Genomic DNA, 8,708 nt, shown 5'->3' with positions numbered 1-8,708 from the left:
ATCGAACGGGCCTTGAAGTTAACGACCATATAAGCCTCTAGTGGCCATCATATAAGTAACTAAGGATTCGAACCTGGGACCACAGAGGGAGCAAACCCCTTAGTCTCAAGTCTTTACCACTTGGCCACCACATAGATGATTCCAGAATATCCATTATTTTTTTTTTTTGATTAATGTGGGTGTCTGGGCCAGCTTGCGCGCACCACGACTAATCCCACGAGCCCTGAAGTTAACGACCATGTAAGTCTCCAGTGGCCATCATATGAGCAATCAAGAATTCGAACCTGAGACCACAGAGAGAGCAAACCCCTTAATCCCAAGTTTTTATCACTTGGCCACCACCTCGACGGAGAATATCCTGAAAAAGCCCTATAAACTAGGCCTATTTTTTTTTTTTTGATTAATGTGGGTGTCCGGGCCAGCTTGCGCGCACCACGACTAATCTCACAAGCCCTGAAGTTAACGACCATGTAAGCCTCCAGTGGCCATCATATGAGCAACCAAGGATTCGAACCTGAGACCACAGAGAAAGCAAACTCCTTAGTCCCAAATCTTTATCACTGTACCACCGCCTAGATGGTCGGAGAATATCCATTATTTTTTTTTAGATTAACGTGGGTGTCCGGGCCAGCTTGCGCGCACCACATTATTAACTGGAGGAGTCATGGTTAATTAGCCATGGAAAAAGTCAAAGAATGTGGTTAATTATGAAGGCTCAAAGCATATGTACATCTCCCCATTTCCTGGTCTATGATGGCTTCCGTATTGTAGCATGATTACTTTGAACTTTTGGGTGGCTTACTTTCGATGGAAGCAGCGGGCGTTAAGTTCACTTCAAGCCAACCATACTCATTCTTTGCTGGTGCAATTATTATTATATGTGGCCTCCTTTAAAATTGCGCTTTTTTAAACTTAAGAAGAAAGATTTTAAATATCTATTCATCGACCTTTTTATTTTAAATTTTAGACTCGGAATTAAAAAAAATATTAAACTTATTATACCAAACTAATCAAAGGATCTGTCCTTGGAAATATTCAAGAAAAAATACTTAATATCAATTAACATAAAATTAATTAAAAAAATGCTACTTACCATAAACAAAATCTAAATACACATACCAATATTTTTCAAATTATATACTTGTGTTGTTTAGCTTGTATTATAAGAAGCGGCTAATTAATCGATTAATTTAATAATTCATTAATATAAGACCTAGGCTAGACGAGCTCATTAAAGAGTACAGAAATAATTTTATTTTATAACTTTATTCTTTATTAAAAAAAGCATGAAATGATCTCATTTCAAAGTTTTATTTTATTTTGTTTTGAAATTATTTTTGGGCAATCCGAACTTCGGGCTATTTCACTTCCAAATTCAGTCTGAAGAGTTAATAGATTTGAGATACAGATTTAAATATAATGTTTAATTAGATTATAATAATGCCGACACGTGTAGTGATCCTATGTGTTGCCCACATTTTGGTGGTTGCAAAGCCCATCATGTCTTCCCAATGATGTTGTCATCATTACCTATCGACACAAGCTCTTCACATTCTCTTAAGAGTTGTTGTTAGACCAGCATCCCTTTGTATTTTTTTCCATGTTACGTGACACACAAGGCACAGAAAGTCTGGAAGAGCGATGTATGTTTTGGCAGGTATTATCATTATAGCCTCTACTAAAAAGTAAAACATGACAACAACAAGCATAAACATAAGGTAGTTTCATATCATATTTGGTGCATCCGAATGTTGTTGTTGGTTGGACAATGGGTAGCCATTTCCATCAAGTAATTATAGCGTGCGTGGATTATTATTATTATAAAAAATGATTTTTTTAATGTTAAAATGACAATTATAATTTTCTTCAATTGTTTTTTACTTTAATGGATAGTGGACAAATATATAATTTTTGTTTTTTATTATAAAATAAAATTTTATTTTATTTTTTTTTCTCTTTATTCTTGATATTTTTATCATTTTACATTATATATATTCATCACTTTTTTTTTCTTATCTTTGTTTTTTTAATATTCTTTTAGCTTTTCCTTTTTTTTTTTATTTATATGTTTTTGAAAAAATATTAATTTTTTTTTACACTTGGAATATTTATCACTCTACATTTGATTTATTTATACCATTCTTTTTATTCTTGCCATTATTTTTTTGTAATTATTTTTCATTTACACTTTTTTTGAAAAATTATTGTATAAATATCAAGGAAATTGTGTTTTAATGTAGCAATTGCAACATTATTATATTTTTCTACTAAGTTAAAAATGAACATAACATCTTATATGTTTTAGTAATGGATGTAATTTTTTTTTATATTTTATTATATATAAGTATTAATCTTTTAATTTATAATTATATTTTTTACTCATATTTATTCGACTTGTAATTAGACGAGTAAAATAGATGTGTTAGTATTTTTTTAGTATTTATTGGTATTGATGATTCTTAATTTATTTAATTAAATAAATGTATGAACTTTTTTTATTTATAATTATGATTTTTTTTTATAAAAAAACATTTAAAAAACTTGCATAATGTTTTTCGCCAAAAAAACATTATCCGGCCATGTTTAAATAACTATAATCAACTACTTTTTAATTTGTACTTCCATAATCAATTTACCAAACCGATTTATTTTGTAAGTGCAGCTACTCGTTATTTTGTCTGCTTCAGCCATTTTTTTTTTTAACTCAATGTAAAGCCATCATTGAGTTATTATTTTATAAGATCAAAATCTACATTTAGTAACACATTTTTAGATTTTTTATTCAGTCCATGATACAGGATTATATATTATGATTTTTTAAAAAGAATTTTAATAAAATATGAGGTTAATTTGAATTAATTCTTTTGTTTTCTTCTATTTGTAATTTTTTATTAACACATTTACATTTATATTAACAACAATATATATAAAAAAAGTATAATCTGAACTAGGTAATTAATATTTATTCTGGTAATTAAATTAAACCCAATCCACGACATTTTTTGATTTACATATTTTCATAACCAATTATAACTCATTAATATAAATAATATTCAAATATCAAACCCGTCTTGGTATAACTTCTGTGAAATAAAATGAAAGGTAAAACAAAACGTGAATTCTCAGCCACAAAGTCAAATTAGGGATTTCATTATTGTGTGTTTTTTTCCCCTTCAATTTTTCGTAAAAGAATCCTGTAAAGTGGGATGCATTTTTCAATATGACTTTTGCCTGGGAGGAGAAACCATCAAGAGACTTGTGCAAGCGTGCTAGCTGGGGTATGGCAGCCTGTGTACCTAACCCTTTGCCATGGCAATGAAGGAACACAAATTAATGAAGATGAAGTCAAATGCTTTTTGATCCTAAGAAAGGCCAAAATGCTCACAAAGAGCTGTGGATTGTTATGTGTGGCAGAAATAAAGAGAATCTTCTTCTCCATGTAGAGGAATGAAATCTGAACCAACCGTAACTCATCCATCCAGATTTCGAATTAGAAATTAGGCCAACTGGGTAGCTAAATATGGAATCTCAATTAATGAATGAGCATGAGCTGGAGACAAAAACTACAAAAATAAAATAAAAATAGGACACAAGACGCTATCGAAGGTGACAAATTAATATTAATTTCCAACACACGTGTTATACTCTAAGAACATATTAGATTGGAATGTTTTTCTAGCCAAAATGTCCTTATGTGATATGTTTTTATAAATTGCTGAATTTCTTGAAAATAAAATAAAAGTATGCCCCCAATTGACGTGCAAGAAGATAATTTTTCCTTGGAAGAAAACTTATTTTGAAAGGAAATAAGAGGTTAGAAGAAAGAAATGATGTAACGCACCAATATGTAGGCTTCTATGTCAGAGATGGGGCTTTTAAAGTCAAAATTTAATAAAATGACTTGTTTATAAAGATTATTTTTTGAAAATATTATTTTTTTCTGGAATGAACAAACACAACATATGTTGTAAAAAGTGGCTCGCGCAGAGCGCTGTGATCTAGGGTAGATTATTTTTTTAATATATAAAAAAACTAGTTAAAATTAACTTATTAAATTATAAATTTTAATTATAAAATTAAGATAAATTCATGAAAAATAAAAAATAAATTATGATGTCAATTTCTAATCAATCTAATATCTAAATAATTAAATTAAAAAAATAAAAAAATAAACTAAGTCAACCCGAGCTAACCTATTAAATCATGAGACCGATATAATTTTATAAAATAATTATAAAAATTTATTTACAATAGATCCAATATTAAATGTTAAAATAAAAAAAATTAGAAGAATGTAATAACTCCATATAAAACAAACAAATAAATAAAAAAATTCATTTCCCAAACAAGCTAACATTGAATGATAAAGCTAGAAATAAAAACTAAAAAACATTATTGAGTTGTTGGAGGATCCAATTAAGAAAAATCAATTAATTAAAAAAAACACAAAAAAACTAAGCTAACCTAGCTAAAGCCACGACTCAGATCATTAGATTGGAATAACTACACAGAAAACTAATTAAAAAAATTATGAAGCCTAATAAAAAAAAATCAATTAAAAAATTACAAAAAAAAACAAAGTCAACCCTTTAAACTAGCGAGTTAAGTCATGATTTCGTGATAACTTTATAGAATAAAACACAAAACTTAATTTTTAATTAATTTAATATTGAATGATGAAATAAATAAAAATATATTAATAAAAACTAAAAAAATAATATGAGTCAATCTAAATTAACCTAATAAATTTATAATCTGAATTATAAAATTATAATAAATTCATAGAAAACAATTGAAAAGAAAAATGAAACCTTACTTTCAATATATTAAGAGGAAAAAAACTAAATCTATAAGACATGTTTGAACCCTAATAGAAAATAAATTAAAAAAATTATGAAACATAATTTTTAAAACAATTTACTATTAAAATAAAAAATAAAAAAAAAGGTTGTTAAAGAGTGAAATTAAAAAAAATAAAAAAATATTATTCTATTTTGCATATGTATAATGATTCACACCCTGTTCACACCCTGGAGTGTTTTGTTAATGCATTGTAATATTTATATAAAACTATCTCTTAATAAGAGTTAAGAGAAAAAAGAAATGATGTAACGCACCAATATGTAGGCTTCTATGTCAGAGATGGGGTTTTTAAAGTCAAAATTTAATAAGATGACTTGTTTATAAAGATTATTTTTTAAAAATATTATTTTTTTTCTGCAATGAACAAACACAACATATGTTGTAAAAAGTGGCTCGCGCATAGCGCTGTGATGTAGGGTGGATTATTTTTTTAATATATAAAAAAATTAATTAAAATTAATTGGTTAAATTATAAATTTTAATTATAAAATAAGATAAATTCATGAAAAATAAAAAAATAAATTATGATGTCAATTTTTAATCAATTTAATATCTAAAGAATAAAATTAAAAAATTAAAAAAATAAACTAAGTCAACCCGAGCTAACTTTTAGATTATAAGACCGATATAATTTTATAAAAAAATTATAAAACTTCATTTACAATAGATCCAATATTAAATGTTAAAATAAAAAAATTAAAAGAATGTAATAATTTCATATAAATCAAATTAATAAATAAATAAATAGAAAGTTCATTTCTCAAACAAGCTAACATTGAATGATAAAATTAGAAATAAAAACTAAAAAAAATGATTGAGTTGTTGGAGGGTTCAATTAAGGAAAATCAATTAATTAAAAAAAACATAAAAAAACCAAGCCAACCTAGCTAAAGTCATGACTCAGATTATTAGATTAGAATAATCTTACAGAAAACTAATTAAAAAAAATTATGAAGCCTAATGAAAAACAATAATTACAAAATTACAAAAAAAACAGAGTCAACCCTATAAACTAGCGACTTAAATTATGATATCGGGATAACTTCATAGAATAAAATACAAAACTTTATTTTTAACTAATTCAATATTGAATGATGGAATAAATAAAAATATATTAGTAAAAATATAAAAAAATAATATGAGTCAATATAGATTAACCTAGTAAATTTATAATCTGAATTATAAAATTATGATAAATTCATAGAAAACATTTGAAAAGAAAAATAAAACCTTACTTTGAATATATTTTCAGTTGAAGGTTAAAATTAAGAGGTAAAAAACTAAATTTATGAGACATGTTTGAAACCTAATAGAAAACAAACTAAAAAATTATGAAACATAATTTTTAAAATAATATATTATTAAAATAAAAAATAAAAAATAGGTTGTTAAAAAGTGAAATTAAAAAAAAATTATTCTATTTTCCAGATGTATAATGATTCACACCCTTAAGTGTTTTGTTAATGTATTGTAATATTTGTATAAAACTATCTCTTAATAAGAGTTAAGATTAGTTTTTGGCACAGTCTATATATATTTTTAAATATTATTAAGTCACAAAGTAATAATGCCATCATTTTCTCTTATAAGTCTTACAATAGTTAAACATCGAATCTTAGACATATCAATATACTAGTCAAAAATTTAAGAAAAAATAGCAGGAGAGAATAAAAACTTTAATGACGAATAAAAAAGAAAAAAAAAAGGATGGTTTATGTTTTTCAATTCAAAACCTAAAATTTAATATAATGATGCTTCATTAATTCTCGTAAACAAAGTTGACTCAACCTAAGCATTTCTTATCATATCGAGTTCGAATCATTTCAAGTTCTCAAAGTAAAAAGATAGACCTGTGATCCTATTTTTGCCAAAATCTAATTCATATTCGCCACCTCGATATGCGCATGGGTTAGGATTTACTTCAAGAGTGTATAAGAGGGTTTTGTGCTTTTGCAATGTGATTTTCAAAAATATTTTGATTTTAAAAATTATTAAATTTAAAAAATAATAATATATTTTTAAGTGTTTTATAATATTTTTCAAATATAATGTTTTTCAATAGTGATTTTCATTTGAATATATATAAAAATTTTTTTGTTTATTTTTAATATCGACATATCAAAATAATATATAGATTTTTTTTATTTTTAATATTAACGTATCAAAATAATTAAAAAAATATAAAAATATTAATTTAATATTTTTTAAGTTAAATACATTTTTAAAATCCACCGAACACATTTTTTAATATAGCCTTTTACTCATATTATAACTCAAGAGTATGGTTTCTAGAGGTGAAGGCGAAAACTTGACTTATAAACCTCGCTGCCACTTTACATAATCGTTAACGAGAAAAATAGCGTGAAAAACAATCTCGAATCCCATTGTTATAACATTACAAGGGTAAAAAAAATGATGCACCACATATGGCATATGCTCCAAAGCAGCATCACAACAAACTTCCCAAAATCTCTTCTGGGAAGCAAAGCTGCTAGATAAATTAATGTAACGATCATACACTGTATTCCTGTTATTGTTACTCAATCGAACAGCATATAACTTGCGCAATTGTCAATCAATTTTGAAGTTCCGCTACCTTCACACCAAGCTAGAAGCTAGTTTTCTTCTCTCCTATGGAATTGTCCCATAATGCAAGAACCCAGCAGGGATCAGGACCATGCTTCAACATGGTATCTGCCATCCTTTTCCAATCTCCTAAGCTGCAAAACAGCAGTTTCCCTTGAAAATCCAGCCTCGAGCGCAAAAGTCTTTGTACATAAAGTCATTCTCCTCATTTCGACAACCAAAAAAACATCAAAATAGGAGCAGCTGAGCCAGACACATCTTGCATGGCTCTTTCCTCGACAAATCCATGAAAAGGAACACAAACTGTCCCAGGTCTAACCAAGTACAAGCAGAGCTGATGGTGATGGTGGAGGAAGGGGAACCCTTGTGAAACCATACAGGAAAATATACACCTGCTCATGCAAATATACGTGGCAACACCTCAACAATCAGAACTGAGCTAGCAAGGAGCATGAATATCAGACATGATTAGGAAGAAATACATGACTTTGTTAGTTTCTTTCCTTCAATTGAAAGGAAGAAATTTCAATTACAAAGTTTCGACCTTCATTTCCATTAGAACCATTGCTTAGAAGAATTTGACTTCGCCAGTTGGAAAATCAGAAAAGTTGACAGAGGCCAGAACATCATCACGCCGAGCAACTAAAACTCCCATTCTTATCACATTATCAACCTCTATCATATATAAGCCTTCAGAAATCGCTTGCCAGATTTAATATAAGTTAAAAAAAAAAGTACCTTTTCCTTTATGATACAACAGTACTGTGATATCTTTTGTCACACATGAAAACGATCAACACCTAGTTATTTAGTTTAAACATCATTATAAACATGAATATACTAGTTTTATCGGTAAAAATTTATTTATAGTTAGAAAAAATATTCGTATTTTTATCATATCCTGTCTTAAGTAAACTACATTGTGTAGTTTGAATATGATTTAGAGCTCATTTGAGATTGTGATAATGATTGCGGTTCAAAGTAATTTTCACTTTGATATGTTTCAAAATAATTTTTTTTATTTTTTAAAAATTATTTTTGAGATTAGTACGTCAAAATGATCTAAAAACATAAGAAGAGTATTTTTTAGCAAAAAAAAATGAATTTTGAGAGACTGCGATTTCAACCGCGTTCCTAAACGCGCTCTTAAAACCGTGTTCCCAAATACACTCTTAAAAGTTTTGATGAGTTCCTTCCAGTAGTCTATCTATAGTTTAGGGTGATAATTTATTTCTGTGAATAAATCTAGTTTTATTGAA

At 27.3% G+C, this 8,708-nt stretch overlaps 1 long non-coding RNA gene across 1 annotated transcript in view; it reads left to right on the top strand.

Annotated features, from left to right (window-relative positions):
• Nucleotides 1-8,064, top strand: part of LOC105113420 (uncharacterized) — a 20,315-nt gene extending 12,251 nt beyond the window's left edge. Inside the window, exons 2-3 of the long non-coding RNA XR_839964.1 lie at nucleotides 222-228; nucleotides 8,053-8,064. This is a non-coding gene — a long non-coding RNA (uncharacterized LOC105113420). The remainder of the gene's footprint in view (nucleotides 1-221; nucleotides 229-8,052) is intronic.
• Nucleotides 8,065-8,708: the final 644 nt, after the last annotated feature.

This window comes from Populus euphratica, unplaced genomic scaffold (genome assembly GCF_000495115.2).
Source record: "Populus euphratica unplaced genomic scaffold, PopEup_1.0 scaffold426.1, whole genome shotgun sequence".
Lineage (NCBI taxonomy): Eukaryota > Viridiplantae > Streptophyta > Magnoliopsida > Malpighiales > Salicaceae > Populus > Populus euphratica.
Note: the sequence above shows the minus strand (reverse complement) of the source record. Positions and strands in the feature narration are given on the sequence as shown.